Below are 22690 nucleotides of genomic sequence, written 5' to 3' on the forward strand. Positions count from 1 at the left end.
GTTTTTTTCTTTTTTGGTATCTTAATGTTCTTAGTTTTTTATATATTTCATTATTTGGTATCTTAAGGTTTTTGGTTTTTATTATTTCACAAACAGTTAGCTATAAAAATCAATTTATAAAATGTAAAATAGAGATGGTTAAGTGGAAGAAAAGGCTTGTGCCTTAACTTCGCCATCCAAAACAAGGAATAAATTATAATAATAAAATAATAATAAAAAACTTCATATGTTAATATTATTACAAAAATAATGGAACAAAACACAAGTCCAAGTGCAGTTATAAATGAAGAATTGCAACAGCCTAGCGATAAGTCTTTCATCTTAGAATCCAGAGAAGATAATACGTAGTTGGGAACAGAGTTGCCAAAATTAGCTCTTCCTTCACGTTACAAATTTTCAAGTTAACAATTTAAGTATCAGAAAGTAACTTTTGACAGCGTTACTTCTACTGCAAATAAGTAAGTCTGTTGTAATTGCAGCTACTCACTGTTAAAAGTAGCTAGTTGTAGTTCCAAAAATGTAAATACGCCCCCTTACATGAAATATTACTCTCTTAACATTTTTCTCAATGTTGTTTCCTGGATTATTTTCAAAATGGCAATTCAACTGATTATATCTGAAACGGATATTTTCGAACCTAGCGGTCTATCACTTCTTCCTTAGTCAAACGAACCGGTATCTGCTGCTTGAAACGGTAATGATAAGAAATACACAAAGGACTATGCTGCTCATTTAAAAAAAAACGGTCGCGATTGAATTTGGATGGGGTCATCTTATGAAATCACTTCTTTTTGTGAATTTACATATCTGCAAAGGTCTACGTTCTGTCTAGAAAGGCAGAATAATGGCAAATTGTCTTGCAGGTACATATTTGTCATACTTTTCGCTACTCGCGACGATCAAATTGATGAAAGGACACTCCCAAAAAGATCGCGACAATAACTTGTTCGATGGGTCAATATTTATTTTGTTTTTGTTTTTATAAAACAAATATGTAAAGTATGATGAGCATACATTATAAGTTTATGAATGGCTCCTTACGAGATGGACGATATCGGAAACTTGATATTGCGATATATGGCCGGGTTAAAGTTACAGTGGTGTAAGTCACTTTAAAAAAAAAAAAAAAAAACAGACATAGAAACCAGATCGAGATAAGTTAATCTGTTAACAGAGGACGTGCACTAAATCAGAGATTCATTCAACTGTCAACAGATGAGAGTTTAAGGTCTAGTGATAAAGGAAACAGCTGTTGTGTTGATCAGAAAAGTGCTGTGAGTCAGACTGTTTTCTTTCTTTTTAACAAAGTGACTTACACCACTGTAACTTTAACCCGTCCATATCGTCAAGAAAATATCGTCACAGACGATACGATACGATATCGTGATATCGGCGATATATCGTCTCCACGAAATGTATCGCCAAAATATCGTGACGATATATCGTCGACACATAGGCGTGCGCACGGGGGGGGGGACAATTGCCCCCCTTAATAATGGACGTCCACATTCGATTTATTTAAACGATATTATACTCTTAAAGGAAATCAAGTATTTTCAAGCCGATAAAAGTTCAATGCAACTACTGGGGAATGGTGTGCAGTGGTGCAACCACAGGGGAGCAATGAGCATTGCCCCTCCACAATCTTTGACGGAATCAATTCAAGGGGGGCAAACATTGAGGTAAAAGAAAGCAATACTAGTAAAATCTAAGAGAAGCAGAACAAAAGGATACTCAAGATGGAATTAGTTTTCACGTCTTTCTTGTTATTCCTTCCAGACGGCCAAGAGCACCTGCAAAAAGGGGGGGGGGGCACAAAGGGGCAATTGCTCCCTCGATATTAATTGTTATTCAAATAAAAATACAATTATGTAAAATTTTCTTGCTCGTTTCGCTCGCAATGTCTTCTTTGACTTACTGTCTTGTCAAGTTTAGAGCCGTAGGTAGCGGGCGTCGGGAGTTTGTGTGTGTGTCTATATTATGTACCGTAAAACAAAACGAGAAAACACGTTCTGTAACCTAACAGGAAGTAAACAAACGATACGAAAAAGGGTAGAAAGGAAATATAATTCAAATTGAAATGGACATATCGAATTTTGTCTCGGCTTAGATGTCAAATATTTGCAAATGTAGTTACTAAGTTGGCATCTACAATTTAATCTATCCAATTCGTCCTTCTGATACTAGTTGTCTGTGACACACTGAACAGATAACAAAATAGGAAAGAAAGCACTCAAAATTCCAAAGGTAAGTAACACATAATATAATGTATATTCAGGGCATTATGAGGCAAGTGGCAAAAATGGTTGAAAATACAGGGGATATAAGTAATAGTAATACAAGCTCTCCAACGAGTGTTTATCAATGCACCGGATACACATGTAATAGTTTGCAACTATGAACAGGGCAGTATATTCGCTACCGATTCATCATTACATTGTTAATGTGGTTGTACGTGTTTTAGTCGTAATGTAACAACGTAAACCTCGGATACTTCCGTTATCTACACAAAAGTACCACAAGGCATCTGAACACAAACCTGCAGATATCAACCTTGCAACGAAATTGGCAAATATTTGACATGTAGCTGGGCGTAGACAGCCACATGTAAGCTGTAAGTCCAATAAAATTTATTGTTGTTGATATTTGATATGTAGGCTGAGACAAATTTCGATATTGACACTTCATTTTGAATACGTTTTTCACCATTTTCCTATCGTTGGTTCACTTCTTCCTTTCCCGGAGATGACTGCATATCTTCTGGTTGCTAGGCTATGATGTTCGGTCTACTGGACGCGTTTCTCGCTTCGTTTTGCAGCTAATAATGTGGTTGGTAGTTTGTCATTTTTCACAAAATTTGCGTGTTACTTGCAACCCTGCCGTGTGCTGTTTCGCCGCAGGAAATGACGTCACATATACGATCAAATGTTCTGTTGGGTGGCCAGCATCCAGGCGGCAAAACTGTCTTTTTTGAACGGCTGTAGCGTCGAATCGACGCACCAACGAGAAAAATGTTATTCAGAAAAGTTGTTTGTTTTGATGTCCTCTATAAGAATCTGTGGTCCGTGGGCGCCATTAAAATGACACCCTGTATATATATATACACCCACCAATGCAATGAAATTAAAACTAGTGACATAACATGGGGTTTTTCTTTCCCCACTGAACTTTCATCAAGGCTCTTGCCCCTCCTAATCAGAGGGCCTGCGCACGACTATGCGCCGACACGATATATATCGCTAAAATATCGTGACGATATATCGTCTAGACAGGGGTTCCCAAACTTTTTCGCTTCACGGCGCCCTTAGTGTTTCAAGATTTTTCCATGGTGCCCAAGTCAGAATGTAGGCCTATCTAACACTTGCAACGCTCAGTTAGTGTTGTCAGGTTGCTTGCCTTAAGTTACAAATAAACACATTTTTCAAATTCAGAAACATTTTATGTGTAAATAAGCACAAAACATTTGGCCAATAATATCATTTCAGTGAATATATTGGAACATCTCGTAGCGCCCCTGTAAGCTAGCCGCGGCGCACACTTTGGGAACCACTGGACGACACATCGCCAAAAATCTATTCTCTGTCAGAACATATCCCTGTCCATGCATGATATATAACTTGATACCTTCACGTGTAGTAATCCATTCATATGATTGGTTTGATTTGGTGTTTTAAGTCCACTTTGTGCGCAGTAAGGCTAATCGGGACTGGACCTACAGTTTATAGTGGGATCCGAAACACTATGTGCCTCCACCGGGTAACGAACCCGGGACCCCTATCCATTCCCATGAAAACAACCAATTGTGTAAAGCATCCTTATCATCCAGTGGTTACAGGCCTATGAGTCCTTACCAACTGAAGAACAGCCAAAGTCAAGAATGGTTGAACTTACCTGAAAAAGAAAAAAAATGTCGAGATTAAAAGTCGTGATAAGTGAACATTTATATTCATTTTAGAAAAAAAATATTTGGACCTAATAGGAATGAGGAGGCAGGTGAATGAAGAAGGTTACATAATTTAGAACTTCATAATTTCTATTCATGCCCAAATGTTATTAGAATAATTAAAATGAAATCAAGAAGATTTAGATGGGCAGGCCATGTGGCACGAATGGGAGAGGAAAGAAAAGTTTGCAGGATTCTTGATGGGAAACCTGATGGTAAGAGACCTGTAGGAATTATAACACCTATTAAGCCTTGTTTCCATGATATAAAAACTAAATATGCTGACCAAGGCAGAAATTTATTTTATTATAAAACAAACTAAACGTAACGTTTCAACCTTCTAGCAAGGTCTTCTTCAGACTCTGTACCAAGTACAATGGAAGGAGTCCAAGGAAATAGAGAAGAAAGGTGAAGAAGACACAATGAACTGGAATGGGGGACTGAAGTTAAACAAAGAATGGAAGAAGGTGTTAGAAAGAGTGGAAAGGACAAGAGAGAAAGAGGAGAGAAGAAGGAAGAAGAATGAAGGAAATACAGCGTGAGATAAAGAGTCCAGTGACATTCTCTTTCAGGTGAAAATACAGTTGACAAGGGAAAGCCTCCTGCTAGATTGTTCCAGAACTACTTTCTAATAGTCTGGAGGGGAGTATTTTTGTGTGTGTATATTTCGTCCTGTTGTGTACCTGGTTACATTTGTACTTATAACAGAGAAGATCTTGCTAGAAGGTTGAAACGTTACTTTTAGTTTATGTTTTATAATAAAATAAATTTCTGCCTTGGTGAGCATATTTAGTTTTTACCTGTAGGAAACCCAAGACGAAGATGGAGAGATAACGTTGAGATTGACCTAAAGGAAATCGGTAAGGATGGAAATGATTGATAGATTGATTTTGCCCAGAATAGAGACAGATGGAAGGCTTGTGTTGCTGCGGCCATAAACCTTCGGGCTTAAGAATGCTAGACAGTTAGTTAGAACTCGGCAACTCGTTATAAAATTATAATCCATCATTAGAAATAGATTAACACAGTAGAGGAATTAAACCAACATTATTAATTTTTTTTAAGTTGAAAGAAAAAAAGAGAGAAGTCCCACCCAACATGCCCTGAAAGACCGAGAGGGGACTGGGGCACTTGCTCCAGCGCCACAAAATACAGTATATAGTATATTTGTGATGGGATAATGTATACCTTCTTTTGGCCCACCCTGTATATGGCCAACTCTAACAGATTTTAAAATTCTACTAGCAAAGTACTTAATAGTGATATTATTATTCTGATTTAATGATACACGTAATACATTAATATTATATTACAATATCAATATACATTCATACAATAAGAGTGCACAGAATACTCACAAAACATAAAAAAAACACATACTGTGCGTTATTTTAAAATAAAAAGGTAATTTTATAAAATTAGAAATAAATTTAAAAATGTAGGCGCAAGGTGAAAATTTTCAGGCGCCCTTATTTATTTTCCACCCTTGGTTTCCTCAAAGTTGAGGGTCGACGATATTTGCATCTGTGTCGTTTGATTTTCTCATCTCACGAGAGTGAATAAGAATTTATGCTACTCCATAGACATAGGTTTTTCATCTTGAATCCTACAGTAGTGACGCCGTACGAACTACAAACATTTTGATTTTTCCAGAAAAACAGTAAATTTCCATGACTTTTCCAGGTTTTCTATCATGACCACCAGTGGCGTGCCCAAGGGGGGGGGGTTGGTGGGGGTTATACCCCCGCTCCCTTTTGGTCCAGTGTTCCTAAAAAAATCGTCAAAGGCAGGAAAATATGGCAAAATGAGGACTGACTACTTAAAAAATGTACACATAACCCTTCCCTTTCGAAAATCCTGGGCACGTCACTCTACTCAGCATAACTATTTCAATTTTGTAGGGGCGTTAAGGTACTTTTGACTCACTCTGTACATACCTTTATGAGTATGATGTTAAGTACTTGCCTAACAGGCAAGTTAAGTTGTGACTTGTACTCTTTTTATATATTCACATAATGTCATACATAAATGTCCAATGCCCGACCCTGTGGCCGAGTGGTTAACGCCAAGGGTCCCGGGTTCGAATCCCGGTCGGGCTTGGTTGTTTGTGAATGTCCGTTCATCAATTTCATCGTTTCATCACTCATCCCCATCTTCGCAAATTAGCCAAGAGGCACAAAACGCGAAGTAAAATAAACTAAATCAATCAATCAATCAATCATAAATGTCCAATGTGATGTTTTTGCTTGAATATATATCTTATGACTCTGTGATTCCCTCATTACCTTTTGAGCTCAAGTAAAAAAAAAATAGTTATGACACCCTTTGAGGGTCAATGGGCAAGCTCGACGGGGATGCCTATATTTTAGGTATGTTAATCTTATGGGGAAAATACAGTGCGTTCGTTTTGGCTCTGGGCCGAGATAGCGCTTGAACAACTACTATAACACAGGTTAGTACTCATAATGCAATATAAATATAATTGTCTACATGGTAAAGATATATGCGTAAATAAGGGAGACGTTATGGGACGAAAATGCCGGCATCTGCGCCATGCCACGCGCTATCTCGGCCCGGAGCCAAAACGGACGCAGTGTATAATCGCGTGGAGCACGACCGGGATGGGGTGTTTTTAAGTCCATTGGCACCCAACTGGAGGGTGACTTGCTAACTTCTCACATTTTGGGAATTTTGGATCCGTTCACAAAATACACCCATGCCAAGGCCGGGATTCCACCCCTGGAGTCGAAGCGCGGCGTGCTAACCACTCCGCTACGGAGATCGGCAAAATCCATCCACAACTTTTTGGGTGAAATCTAGCAAAAAGAGCAAACCGGAATAAAAATCATAACGATATTGTCGGAGGTAATAAAGTTATTAATAAGGAATGTGCTGAACGCAAATCATCGCGATAAATCTACCGCCGCATAGCTGAACACATTGCCACTGAACGTATGGTTAGAGAGCTGCATGCTGCAATAGGAAATTAGTTATGTCAGATTTATCGATTCTGGTCATCAGAAGCGATTGCCTGTGCGAACCCCAGTCAACATGGAACGTGGTCATTTCATTTGGGACCCGAAATACACTCGCTCGGTGCCTCCGGCGGGAATCTAATCCAGGCTCTATTGATTACTAGCTGGCGTGTACACAACTCTGCCATCTTGGTAAGCAATAGTGGTGTCGACATTATTATAGCAGCACACTCGCTGCAACGTAGAGTGGGTAACTAATGCTCGGTTATGTAATGCGGTGGGGAAAAGTTTCGGAAATGCGTCTTTGCCGAGTTACAGCCGTGGGAAAAAAGCTGACTTTGAGGGGAAAATAGAGATTCCACTACTTTTCCAAATCCTAAAAATACTAACTTTTCCAGGTAATTTTACATAACTTTCCACACCATCCCATAATGATTTAACATACTGATAAATAGGGCTAGGATTTTTATGAACTAAAAATCACCAAAATATGACCTAAACTTTTACAAAATATGCACTATAATTTGAAAAATATTCCCTTATAACTAGACTGTTTCAAACATAATTATCTAACTTATGCTGAAATATTATCATATACATACTATTTTTAGTTCACTTTATCGGCCCTGATGAGTTGAAATGCACAATGCACTGTAAATTTTCAATTAAAAATGAAAAAGATTTTGCTGGAGTTGAAAAGAACCCTCGACTGAAAATGGGAGTAAAAACGAATCCACTTGGAAAATGATTGTATATTTCTTGAAAAAGCGAAAATATGCTGAATATGACCGAAAATCCATCAAAATATGCTTTGTCACGTAGAAATTGCCAAATATGCCCTTAAAAAGCGCCTTAATTCAGTTAGTTTCTTTACAGTATGAATTTCTATATATGTAGGGAACACATCACCCTTACCAAAAAAATGTGCTAAGTCATGAAAATCCTAGCCGTACTAATAAATAAGTATTATTGTCTTCAACTTTGCATGTTAACCAAACGAATTATTAAAGTTCACAAAATTTGATAAAAGTATATTACACCTATAAACATATACAGTGTAATTTTAATTATAACTCCAATGGGACACAAAAAAGTCAGAATGATTCAAAATTCGAATTAACATAAACATCACATCATTAAATATGGTTTCAAGGGAAATAAACTTCTGTTCGAATTACCTAGTAATTCGAATTAAAGAGAGCCCACTGTGTGAGTATATTTGAGCCGATCAGTATCGGCCGATGTCACTGTAACCGGAACGTATCTGTTCGATTTTATTTAACGATACCGGCCGATACTTTCCCTGATTTTTGATCGCTCGCGGGATCCGCAAGTGTGACGTCACACTTTGGCGGAGTCTAATTTATCCTGTAAGTTATGTAAAATTCGACTTTTTTATTATGTTACAATATTTTGAGACGAAACTGCATTTTGCGATTACTTAGCAGGTAATTTTAGAGTATTATAGTAAAGCAAAAATCTGGTAAATCAATGCTTATAATTGGGAGTGGAAATACTCACCCACTAATATTAATCAATATTTTGAACTAGTTTTAATTGTTCCAATTTTCAGGCACATATAATATTATTAGGGCTGACCCGATACCACTCTGAACAAATTCTGAACAAATATCCATACCGATATCGATGCCTATATGTATATATATATATATATGTGTGTGTGTGTGTGTGTGTGTGTGTGTGTATATATATATATATATATATATATATATATATATACAGGGTGCTCGGAAATTCCCCTTACAAACTCCTAGGGCTAGTAGAGGGGACTGAGTAGACAATATTTGGAATAGGAACCCATGTCCGGAAACGTACCGTTTCCGTGCTACAACCATGACAATGTGTCGGATGTGCCTGTGTTGGTATGCAACCGGGTAGGCAGTACATGACGTCAGAAGATCACCTGATAACATAAAGTGTAATCATTTATTACAACCATGTCAAATGAGGTGTTACGTAAGGTACAGAATTGAATGACGTGTGACTCAGTACATAATACAAACAAATTTATTTGTTAACAATGTCAAGGGAACAAAAAAGAAACGTACTATTCATTGATCACAACAACACTTGTGTCGACAGTGGAACGCAACAATTTGTTTCTGTCTTCTGCATTGGATGTGTCACATACGGCACTGCTCAACTACAACAGTGGCTCGATGTGAAGACCACCAACGTCGTTGCACACATAGTACTGACGAACCATGTTCCGGTGTACTCGCTCCATCACACCTGGTGCCCTGTCAAGCTCTGGTGCCCTGTCAAGCTCTTGTGCAGCGACCCCTCTGTCTCTACAGGAGTCTTGTACACCATGCTCTTCATACGACCCCACAAGAAATAGTCCAATGGCGTTAAATCCGGCGATAGTGTGGGCCACGCGGTTGGACCACCTCGGCCTATTCACAAACAAGCACGTGAATGGTGCTCCAGGCAGGATACCGCGGCAGGGTAGACGTCATGTTCCATCAGGTGATCTTCTGACGTCATGTACTGCCTACCCGGTTGCATACCAACACAGGTAGATCCAACATATTGTCATGGTTGTAGCACGGAAACGGTACCGTAACGCAACTCCCATGCTGCGTTTGGGATCGAACCAAGAAGCTCTAGATTGAATTGGGTGATGTAGTTATTTCTCATTCATCTCTCAGATGGTTATCACTCGCTTGGCCTAAATGTGATAAATGCAAGAGGTTACATTTAAAGGAATGGCGATAGAAATTAACTTAGGTTAGATATGGGTTTTATACTCTCCATGACTGAACCGATATGGATTGGTTTAGAAAAGGATATTACTTACCTTACAAATAGATAATGATTGTTCCTACACTTGTCCTCTCAAATGTCACTGTCTGACCTCCCTGTCAGACATCGATCAAATCACACACCATCGTTCAATAATCGTTCTCCACTTTGCTTTTCTCTCACAATCCGCAGTCCTTGCTCTCTCTCGTATCCTCGCCAACTGATCACACCTCCTGACAATCCCAACACTCATGCCACATACGCCTTCCAAGTCAATCACCTGACCTTTGCCTGATTACTTATTCAGCATTCCTTTCTCTGCTACCTGCTATGCTAAGACTTTACACTTCTTACCCAATACCTTGGGTACGATACGGTACGTTTCCGGACATGGGTTCCTATTCCAAATATTGTCTACTCAGTCCCCTCTACTAGCCCTAGGAGTTTGTAAGGGGAATTTCCGAGCACCCTGTATATATATATATACTCATCTGTCTTATCGGCTCTGTAGCCCAGCGCGTTTTCTGCTTGGGTACGAGCGCTCATTGTGAGTATCCCTTTATGATTTTCATCCGATCATAACTTATCCTAACCTTCGCGATTAGCCAAAGGTGGCAGAAAAACAAAATTAGCAAAATACATCATTCATTGACAAGTTTTTTACTGCAACCTCCAAGATTTTCCGACTTGCACCTTACCTGTCATGTCAGTGTATGATCCACTTAATTTAATATCATCTATCATCTGACATTCCTGCTTTAGCAAGCAGTTCCATCTTACCAGTTTCCCAGTCAATTTATTTTTCGTTTCTTGATCACTTTCAGCACTGCTCTTATTTCAAGCGACATTGTTTAATGAATTGAAGAAATAACAGAAGATATCAAGCATACGTAGGCCATACCCCCCCTCCCTCCAATCGCTCATGTTAATAATCATATGCTATTAAGACAAACCGGTTTGTATAAAATACTGTGAACAGATGCCGTTCACTAGATGACCCCCCTCTCCCCCAACCCTTCCCTCCGAAGATCAGGACGGTTCAATTCTCTGAAACAAAATAAAATCAACATAAATTGTAAAAAGTGTACTCACATTCAGCATTTACCGACGCAATGCACAGTGACTCGCATCCCACTATAAACTATAGGTCCAGTCTCGATTAGCCATCTGTGCATAAAGCGGACTTAAAAATAATAATTCAATTTACTAGTTCTCAACAGGTGCCTGAATTTTCAAATCCAGTTTTTTAAAAAATGAACCAAGTCAATAATGAAAATGTATCTAAGCTCTCCAGATCATATATTACAACCCACAGCTACTCAATCACCAATACAAAATTAACGTGTGTGTAATGCCAAAACTTCAAGGGTAAAAAATATAAAAAAATCACTTGTGTTAAGATTTTACGCTAATCATTGATGGAAGTTCCTTGTACATACATCTTACAACAAATGTGAAAAATGTATGTTTAATGTGAGTTTTCTATAACCCAGAATTCCCTGCGGCAAGATGCTAGAAAAAATTGTAGAAATCACCAAGTTTCATCAAAGTGCAAGGTTCCATTTTATTTTTCACCTTATACGAGGGTTGATCAGCATGCTCTGTCTCTGACACACGTCCAGTTCTTGCAGGGATTTTTTTTTCGTGTGCTGCATGGCCTATCTTACTCATGAACACCCACCAAGTTTATTTGATCTCATGATTTTTGTTTACATGTGACTGAAGTGTGAGAGATGTAAGCATTTCAATGAAGAAAGCGGAGATTCGTGCAGTCATCAAATATTTGCTAAAAAAAACCTGTCACCAACAGACATTTATAATGATATAAGGAAGACAGTAGGGTAGTCTACCCCCTCATATGACATGGTTAAAGGATCGTGTGAAGATGAACATGTTAATGGACCCCCGGTGACAGTTGTGACTGAAGAAATAATCAGTAGATTCAATTATATTGTTATGGGCGACTGTCGAGTGACTATCCCAAAAAAAAAGAAATAGCGCAATGGGTTACGCAAATGCTCAGTCAGATCAGAAGAGGAATCTTCAAGTGAAAAGTCACAATACGCCAGTTCACACATCCAAAAGTGCAGTGGCCGGTATACACAAAGCACAATTCCAATTGGTTGATCACCCACAGTATTTCCCGGACTTGAAAAATAAGAATAGTCAATGGCCCTCTGGCAAAAAACTTCTAAGTCAGGGGCAGAGCATGCTGATCAACCCTCGTACAGTGATGTTGTTAACAATCTTAGGTAAAAATAAAAGCACAACTGTGAGGGGCTTTGCTTTTAATAAAATTTGTTATTTGTTTATCATTTTAAAAGTTGATATGTTTCTAACGCCTTACACATGAGAAGCTTTATGAAAGTATATTTTTCATACAAATTGTTACTAACTGCCGCAATTTTTTCACGTTCGTGAAAAAAAATTCAAGGAGAATACAAGGATAATACCTAGTTTCAATAATTCCCGTAATTCAAGGAATGTCATCATTAGACACCATGCAACAGCAATGCCTACGAGTGAAAAAGCAAGTTATAACCTCCTTAACTCCCAGATTGCAACAACAGGAAGGAACGAACGAAAATAAACCAGTGCCACAAGCAAGTCCCTTGGACAATGTATCCGACTCAAAGTAAGCATTAACACTTTAAAATAATCAATTTCAACTTAGCCAAAGAGCTATTAGACTTGTCCAACAACTATGTTGAAAGTTACAAATTTTTGAAAATTTGAAGATCTTCAGAAATTGTGTGAACGAACGAACGCACCGCACCATATGACACAAAATATGCCATTTCTCGGAAACTATGTGAAATATTGTGATGATTTAGGTATTATTGGAGAGAAGGACAGTCCTAACGTAAAATAACTGTGTTCCATTCTTGCCTACTCAGAAAGTAGAAAAATCTTTAAAGAAAGTAATATGTGTGATGAAAAAAAAAACACTCCACTTCGGGTAATTATTTGATAGGGAATCCCAGGTTTTACCACAATGAAAATTGTTACACAGCGTAATCAATACATGTTCAATATAATATTAAAAAATCAGAAAGGCAATATTGTTCATAATAAAAATATCACAGATTTCAGTATTCAATGAATGAACCATTGATTCCACTGGCACACAGTTATATTTTTGACAATGGCCCTAAAACACTCACAAATTACCACTAATATGAGTACACATAATATTGTTAGAAATGTTCCAATACATGGGAGAAGCATTACTAAGATGTTTATCCACTTTTAGTTCACAGAAATTGTACTCAAACCAGAGTTTTTGTCCAGAATGCTTATGGGTCAGTCCACACCGAATAGTCCAAGACTGGTTGCTTGACCATTTTTTAAAATTTTCATATTTTTGTTGTTGTAACCCCAATGCAGGAGTAGTTCAAAGCTGGCATTATTTTTCTAAAACTTGACTTCGTTTAAAAATGGTGGCCATTTTTCTGTTTCATGACTTCCGGCATTTTTGGCCTTTGCAGACAGTTGGGATAATTATGATAACTCAGCTAAGAAAAATGATAGAAAGCTGTGTTAAAAAGCATTGTTTTCAGTATTTAAAGCTTTATTTTATGTTCTGTACTTTTCCACCATCTCAAATGCAAATAGTTGAAATTTATGGCCAAAACTGATATTCAATTTTGAAGAAAAATCAAAGTTTAGGATTTTCTTTAATAAGGAACTAATGTCTCATCAGAGCTATAATTTTTTTTAGAGGAAACATATACATCCAAAGTTTAGGCAGAAAATATTTGCTTTTGGTTTCCTCTTTTAGATATAGCTCTTAGAAAATGTTAGTTTTTCATTTATTTTTATAATTTGAGCCCCTATATCTCTGGTGGGGGACCTAATAGAAATTTGATATTTACAGCACAAAGCGATCTCCATGAGAGGTAACTGCAAAAAAAATTCGAGATTGATATTCCATGCATAACAGAGGGAATTTGGACAAGAAAGGTAAATTTATGCTATTGGTTACCATTAAATAGGTATTTACTTTTAATGAACTATCATGCAATAAAAATTTTTGTATTTATTATTATATTTACATCATGCAAATGGCATAGTAAGTCCGTTAGTAGCTATTATGAATAAAAAGTTGTTTGTCTGAACAGGTTAAGAAATGCAAGCGGAATACATTAGTGGGAAGCTTCAAGCTGTCAAGTGCTTCATTCCCTCTCTCTTGTGCTAGCGTCCTTTCTCTCTTATAAATCTTTTATTGTGCAAGAAATGTCATATTTTGAAGAAAAAAGGAATTTTGTTTGTTTTCACACTGATTTTCTTGTAAAAAGGTTGCATTAAGTATTAAAACAGGCGATTTGTAAAATTGAAAAGATAATCCCTTTTTCGCTATCACAACTAGAAATACCACACAGATGTAGGTGTCGCTTACTTTCCAAGCTACGTAACATCAGAATTTTGAATGATGATGTAAGTCTAGTACCGTGCTAGAGAATTCCATTTGGGGTTCGGGTAATGACGGTAAAGGGGTTATTAATTCTCTTGACATTAAAGTAGTTGGTATTTTCGTAGGATAGATGTTTGTTTACACAATCACAAATATATCTTGTGAAAAGTCAGATATCAGATTTCACGTTTTCCTGGAAACCTAACATTTCTTTGCTAATCTCGCCCAAAACGTTAATTCGGAAATTCACTGCACTTGGAACAATTCAGATCAATCAAGGGATCAAGACTGGCTACTGGAGTAGATGCAACTTTCCACTATTGGTCTCCGCTTGCATATCTTAACCCGTTCAGAGAAACATCTGCCTTACACATCTTTTCATTCATAATAGCTACTAACAGACTTACTATGCCATTTGCATGACGTAATTAATAAATACAATAATTTTCATTGCATGATAGTTCATTAAAAGTAAAAAAAAAAGTGGCAGAATATGAAAAACCTGGTTCCTGTACTTCACATGATTCTTTCAATCTAACGCAGTTTTAACTTTGGTTATTCTCTTCGAATACTAACTGAACTTGATTTTTACTCTTATTAACAATAAAAATAACAAGCTTTCTGTTTCGTTGTAACTTGAAACATACGATGCCAAGTTTAATTGGGGGGTCGTTACATATCAATATTTTCCACTGCTTTCGGGTAGTGTTTTGGAGAAAACAACAGGTTGGCCAAGATTCACACAAAAAGGTAAATGCATAATTGAATAAAAAATGCATAAAGTCTGTAGAACAGACCAAATGTTTAAGTGCATCATCGAGGAAGATGCACCAACTGATGAATTAAAGTACACCTCTCCCACTGGTGTTAGTTTTACAAATGACACACAAAAATGCAAACGGTAAACCTGGTTCTTGGCAAAGGGAAAAAAACGCGCTTTGGTACATCAATCGATGCGTTTCTGGTGCATCAAATACATTTGATGTATTTAGTTTTCTGTGTGTACAGAGAGGATGTTACAGTACTTATTCTTCTAGAGATATTTTCCCTGTACACTGATAGCATGACCAAATAGCCTTTAAAAGGAAATAAATAGTCCATAATATTAGCTTCATGAATCAAATTCAAACAATGTAACTGTGGATATTTTTCAATTTGCACATTGCAGTGATTGACATCAACGCACGGCTTCTGTGCAGATAATTTTGCCAGAAAATCACGTTTCTAATTAAAAATAGTCATTTCAGGCACATTTATGTTATCAAACAATGCTAAATATTTGAAGTGACGTTTATACTCCACAATATATTACGATGTAATGTATTTAAAAATGTTACTTTCTAGTATTAACTTTAACACAATGTGACAGTTTATGATATTTTAATATGTAGGTAAAACAATTATTATTGTCAACGAGCAATAATTATAATATCTTCGACCAATAAACCTTGTGTGAGTTTATATACAAACTAAAATAGGTGTGTTTTTACTTTATTTCAGAATGTTAGGAGCACCGAACGACTTAGGTGAGTGAAACCCATTGTGTTGGATTCTATACTGCCTAATATCTCGTACAAAAAATATATGTAGTTGATATACAGTCGAGGGCATGCCGAAATGGCGGGTTGGGTGTTTAAACTACCAAAATGCCTACGAAATCATAAATACTAAACAAAGCATAAAGAATTGGCTTTCTTTTCTACTTATATTGTATATAAATAACAAAACTGTTCCTTTCGTGCATGTACAGTATATGGAGAAGAGGTATTGTTGGAAGAATTAAATTAAGTGTGTTGTAATGAAAGCTTTGAACCTTCTCAAGTTAGAGGTATGTTTGACTGAATTGTTATTTTACGCCGTTTTTATACCACTTCTGGTTAATCGCGACGACGAGGAAGAATGATGATGAAATGGATGGAAAAATAAACACAGATGGACAATATAACACAAGCTCTACAGGATTGTACTGGCTGAGTCCAGGCACCAGAGACTTTGTGGTGCCTTCAGCGAAGACCATCCCTACACCCCTCAAGTTATAGGGCACTGCAAGCCTATCTTTTACTATAGATAACACAGACAATAGTTGAAGCAAATCAGGCGAATGTTCTAAAAGGAATTCTGAACAGATATAACTTTTCAAAATTTGGATTATTGTAGCGATTTTTCGAAAGAAAGTAATTTACTCAAACGAATTTTGCTGCCACAAGCCACAGTTTACCTCGTATATTTATATAGTTAATTTTATCGAAACAAACGGTAATCTGCAGACAACCGAGGTTACCTAGGTTTATGCATTTGTATTCTTATTTAGCGTCGCTTCTCTGTCACTTTCGGGGATGAGTAATGATATGATGAATTTGATGGCACTCGCAAAACACGCTCACGGCCAGGTCGGGATTAGAACCCGGGATCTCTGGCGTCGTAGCATGCTATGCTAACTACTCCTGGACTTTAAGAACGCCCTGTATTTGGCAAAACAATAACTAAGGTAAATACCACCGGCATAAAAAGACGTATATTCGTGTAGACTATTTCTAAAGTTCATAATTAGTTTCGAAATATATATGCATATGTACGTACCGATACTCCTAAACTTTTGGATGCCTACAAAAATTAAGTCAAAAGTTAAGCTCTCCCTATACTGTTGGATTTCGACCTTGTAACGGAATTTAATGATTTAATGAACGCGATGTACAAGTAAGTATTTATGGAAGCGACGCAAAGCTAAATTAAATTTAAATCTGTTATGTCAAGCTCAGTGTTGTATTTCAAAAGGTAGTCTTGAGTATTACTGTCGATCTACAGTCAGGTTTCAAACATGATGAAACGTTACACCTCATATTGGTTAAACGTTCAATCTTTTTTAACTTACTTACTGTGCAAATTTTTGTTTTGGAACAAAGAAGATTCTACTTGCGAAAGACAAGCAATGAGGAAATTCTTTGATTCGGTGCGTTCCTTTCGTGTCGAAGGAGTATTTAGCTAAAGTAAATGGATTTTAAATTCAATGAGAGAAAGATAGCAAAAGAACAGTGTACTTTACACGTTGCAACAGGCACTGAAGATGAGGATATCACTAACGCAAATTAAACAATATACACTAAGAGTTGGCTATGCATGTAATCATGTCATCCAAACGCTTCCTGGTGTTTTGTTTGTATTTTTGTACTTTATATGAAGTATATTTAAACAAATGGCATTCAAATAAAGCATCATGGCAAAAGTGGGTGGGGAAAAAGTTCGATTAATTTCTTGCCCAAGGTAAACTTTCTGAAAATATGTATAAGAGAGTATCGTCGGTCGGATGACATAACGACGTATCTCAATTCTTTTCGAAATTGAGTTATTGACATATTTGGGGTCGTACCGGTGCCTTGCATCACCTGACGAAGCGGCGTAGCTCAAATCCAACTAATAAGGAAGTTATGGATGTTTTTTTTTTTATTTGGTGTATCTCAATTTGTTAAATAATTTCGTACGACATAACGGCATATCTTGAGTTACGTCGTTATGTCAGACAAAGTAAATCCCAAACGGTATTACAAGTTGGCGTAGGCTCGTTTTGTTTACAGCAGCAAAATGAAACAATAGGAGAAAGTACGCACAAAAAGTGAAAAAGAAAGTGATGCAGGAATGTATATTTCAATGTTTACAAGTCGGTGAAGTCACAATTTAACAATAGCTTCACAGTCTGACAAGGGATAATGAAAGCATGTGGTAAAATGAACATTGTCACCTTTTGTTGAAGGAATGTCAGATGTTTCCTAATGCAAAAATATAATGGACTGTTCATAAGTCGGAAATTGAACATTAGCGGCACAGTTTTCCGAAGAAGGATCACAGCTATATGTTAAATAAGCTTGTTTGTAAGCTCTATTAGGCAATGTCTGACAGTTAAGAAATTATCAAAACTTTCAACTTGCCCTCGATCATTTTGAGGTCAGGCACCTTAGGAAGAAGATGTAAGCCTTAGTACTCTGGGAAGATGGCTCAAGGAGTATTGTTTCATCATAGAACTGCATGTGCTTGGAAAGGAAAAGAAAATCGAAGCCGGGATATCTGTAAAATTTTACTGGCCTCCAGAAAAGAAGTGGTGCAAAGGCACTGTTACAGAAACAGTTAATGAAGAACCTGCTGTATCATCTGATGAAGATATACCTCTGTCTCAGCTGCTGTACAAGAAGGAAGGTATATCATCCTCTATGCAAGAACAGGGGGGGAGTGTCTTTGATATCGACAGTGAATTATTTGAAGAAGATGTCAGTGATCCGGATGATTCAGACTATTTGCCAGGGAAATCGAAATATTGTGATGCAAGAGGTTGTAAAAAGGTTGAAAATTTTGATGTCAACAGTTCACCAAAAGAAGGTGAACGGCTTCTCGAAAAGGAGGGAATAAAAACTGAGCAAAAAGTTGCGTAATGAAGGCTATGGATACATCAGTTCAGCTACAGTTGTGTTGGCCAAAACAAGAATAGATTGTAGTGGCTGCATAGATGTGAATAGCCGAGAATATAAAATAAATTGTGCTGAGATTTTTTGGCCTCTTGTTGCTGTTTCTTGATAGGGACAGATGGAATGCTTGTGTTGCTGCAGCATTTAACCTTCTGGTTTAAGAAGGCTTGAGAGTGAGTTAACTGAGATTTTTTGATCCACATCATGAGCAAAAGGAGGGAGATTCTGACCACAGTGTCGTCTCCAGATCGCTAAAGCAAGTTGAAAAATCTTTGTCCCATCTCAGCTCGTACCCATCATCCAACTGGCACGAAGAAACCATCCATACATCGTGCACACAATGCAGATGGAAGCTTTTCTAGATTTTAAGGCACTTGATGAAGATCTGAGGCTTTTCCAGCTTAAGAAGACTGATGATGGTGTTATGTTTAGTTGGAATATATTCCTGAACTACAATTTCAGAGAAGCAAGCTGAACACAAATCGTTATGACATTCCAATTTTTTAAAAAAATCATCTGCTTAAAATTCCTTCTAGAGCATTCATGTGAATCTTCATGTGGTTTGCTTTTGTTGTCTAGATATTCACAATAGTTTCATGGCTGCTTAAGCAAGCCACACGAAAATTCATGTGAATTCTCTAGAAGAATTCTAAGCATATTAAACTTTTCAAAATTTGGAATATTAAAGAGAAATGTTCGAAAACGGCTTGGCTTGGCTGGCACATGCCAAAGTTCCGACGGTGCCTTAACTAAGCTTTTCCGTCTTCAAGGCAAAATAAATATGTTTTTAATGATTTCCATTAATATTTATTTTCTACATACTTGCTTCTTAATTTCAATACAAACTCCTTTGAACTGTATATTTCTGTGTTGTCAAAATTTATGTTAATTATATGCAGGAGACCATTCGGCAATATTTTGTATTTTGTGTGTATACTCGCAGTGGTGTTTGGAGAATTATATTGGATTGGGTAGATTGAACAAAATATCATGTGAACTCTGGTTTGGTGGTATATGCTGCTCGGTATGTTGTAATTTTACCAAGCTGTTGCAACCTCGAACCGCCATCTTCCCTTCTTGTACCGATACCTTTATGTAAATTACAATAAGAAGTGTTAGCTAAATGTAAGTTACTATCTGCCACTCAAATATCAATCATGTTTGTTTCCTATATTATATACATTTATTACACTGGCGGAGCCGACCTCCGTGACGGAGCGGTTAGCACATTGCGCTACGACGACAGGGGTTCCAACAGGGCAAGGATTTTCTTTGTGAGTACCTTCATGAATCGTCACGATTAGCCAAAAATTTGCAGAACAACGACGTAAAACCAAATCAATCAATCAATTATACTGACCGTAAAATCTGCAGAACAACGACGTAAAACAAAATCAATCAATCAATTATACTGACCGTAAAATTTGCAGAACAACGACGTAAAACAAAATCAATCAATCAATTATACTGACCGTAAAATCTGCAGAACAACGACGTAAAACAAAACCTAAGCAATCAATCAATCAACTATACTGACCGTAACATTTGCAGAACAACGACGTGAAACAAAACCAAATCAATCAATCAATTATACTGACCGTAAAACATCCACGGTATTCTACTATACTTTTCTCTAAGTGTACGCTCGCGTATGTTCACAACTTGCTGCAAATTTATTGCGCTTAAACTAATATCTTCTCCCAGGATTGTTTTACTTGTAATTTATTAGAGCTATTCCATCAAATGCAAACTGAATTTGGCCTCCCCGATGTTGTAGGCCTTGTAATCAGAGGGTTCCGCTGGAGACACATAGTGGTTCGGATCACAAATTGAACTGCAGATTCAGTCCTGATTCAGTGGCGTAGCATGGACATTTCGGGTGGGAACGCCAAGTCCGAAGGAAGAGTCGGCCCGTTCTTGCTTAATAATTTACTTATGGTATTAGTCGCCACAGGTATTATTTGCCTGAAGTAAGCTGGGTTTTCAATAAAACATCATCATTGCATGTTTTAGCTAGAAAATTAGATGCCTCACTATGCCACAGATGTTTTGAACTCTGATGTTCTATACCTTTTTTTATATCTTTCTGCATGACGCAAGTCATTAAAAACCTACCTGAATCACAAGCGCCTCTGCACAACAGTAGACGTCATTGTTGTGGGCGATCCAACTACTGATTGATTTGGTTTATTTTACTTCGCTTTTCTACCACTTTTGGTTAATTGCGAATATGAATATGAGTGATGATATTGATGAAGGGACGCTGACAAAGAACACCCGTGCTCACGCCGGGATTCGAACCAGGGACCTCTGTCGTCTTGGCGCACTGTGAAAAGCAGAGTGGATAATCCAAATATCGTACACTCTACTGACGTAACAGTGCCGATTAGTAATTCAGACCACTGTTTATTACATCTTGAGAATGCTGATAAACATTTTAAAATAATTTTGTCCAGAGACCATTCGATGTTAAGAGTTTTCAAATGAATGCTAAACATTTAGATTCACACAATATTAAGTAGTTAGATAATAACGAAAAAATACAATAAAAAAATAATAGTTTTGCGGGTTAAGTGGTAGAGCATTGATTGAGTGATTGATTTAGTTTATTTTACTTCGTGTTTTGTGCCTCTTGGCTAATTTGCGAAGATGGGGATGAGTGATGAAATGATGAAAATGGACATTCACAAACAACCATACCCGACCGGGATTCGAACCCGGGACCCTTGCCGTCGCAGCGCCATGTGCTAACCACTCGGCCACAGGGTCGGGCAAGTGGTAGAGCAGCCACAGGCTGAATTTCTATCACGAGGACTTCCCCAAATTATTTGACAAAAACTGTGTTGATCTTTTAGTTTCTAATACACATCGCTGTTCGTGCGATAAATTATTCAATGCAGTGGCCATTAAGAAGCAGTATATTTGAGATTGGTAAAGTTACGTCAGTCAATATTGCGTATTGTAGCATCACACAGCACGAGTTGCATGAGCGCGAAGAGCGAAGAACCGGGTAGAAATTCTGCCGCTGTCGTCTGCTTTAGAAGGCAGGAAGGGTCACATGAACCAATCACGGTAGACCTCTCGTACGCCAGCGTAAGAGAGCCCATTTACGCGCGTGCTGTAGAAATGGAAGCTTTCCCTCCATAAAGGCAGCATGGAATATAGGAGTCCTGTACGCCGAACCTGCGTCCGGCCGGGAAGGGCATTGAAAAGAGATGCTAGAACGAGTGTTGAGAGTGGAGCGTTGCAAGCGGATCGCGAAAAATAGCCATTATAATGCCATGAAGGTCAAACATATATGAAATTAGTCACGTTTTACTTTATAATCACAGCATTTAAGCATTTTTGAAATTTTTAATCTGGGAACGCCGGGCGTACGGGCGTACTATAACGCTACGCCACTGCTGATTAGCCTATCTGTGCATAAAGTGGACTTGAAACTCAAACAAACGAGAGAAACCGAACTGAAGTGTTCAAAACTTGGCATTTGTATTTACAGAGCGTTGTGATTATTCTGGTCTGTATGACACGCATTATATAAAGAAAACTTTAAGAGAAAAATAGTTCAGGCTCGACCAGGGCTCGAACTTAGTTCTTGGGCATTCAGTGACAGAGATAAGTGTTCGAGTTCTGTTCGAGGCTGCATTTTTCGCTTAAATATGTATTCATAGCACGGCTCCTGCACCGTTAAGAGCTGACTAGAGAAATGAGTGTCTAAAACCGTCAGTTTTCTCTGTCATTCAACAACCTTAAAAGTGACCGTTACTGTTTTAAAAGTATTAACGGAAGTTATAGTTAACCTAATTAATGTAATTTTAATGATTCAGTAATATTTATAATGCACACAACCGCAATTTATAATCATTTGAGTAGTGCACGAAATCACTTTCGCTCGCTCGTACTCGATTTAGTCTCCCCATCGAGCATATACAATGGAATATTCTTTTTATGTAACAATAAAATATATACATATGTGTAAAATATCCACCTTGGTAGTTTCAGCCCACAATCATCTATTTCATTTTCATATATCCCTGTATTGGTAAAATAGACTAAACAAACTACATTTTATCCTGGAGATGATGACTATGTTCAGTTAAGTTTCAATTTCATGCGTCTTTTACTTCACGATCCATAT

General features: G+C 37.5%; 1 protein-coding gene across 1 annotated transcript in view; it reads left to right on the plus strand.

Annotated features, from left to right (window-relative positions):
- Nucleotides 1-22690, plus strand: part of Rpp21 (ribonuclease P protein subunit Rpp21) — a 114311-nt gene that overhangs the window by 37615 nt on the left and 54006 nt on the right. Inside the window, exon 2 of the mRNA XM_083125354.1 lies at nucleotides 15599-15624. The gene's annotated coding sequence lies outside the window, so the exon portion shown is untranslated. The remainder of the gene's footprint in view (nucleotides 1-15598; nucleotides 15625-22690) is intronic.

Source organism: Lepisma saccharinum, chromosome 7 (assembly GCF_977018435.1).
Source record: "Lepisma saccharinum chromosome 7, izLepSacc3.1, whole genome shotgun sequence".
Lineage (NCBI taxonomy): Eukaryota > Metazoa > Arthropoda > Insecta > Zygentoma > Lepismatidae > Lepisma > Lepisma saccharinum.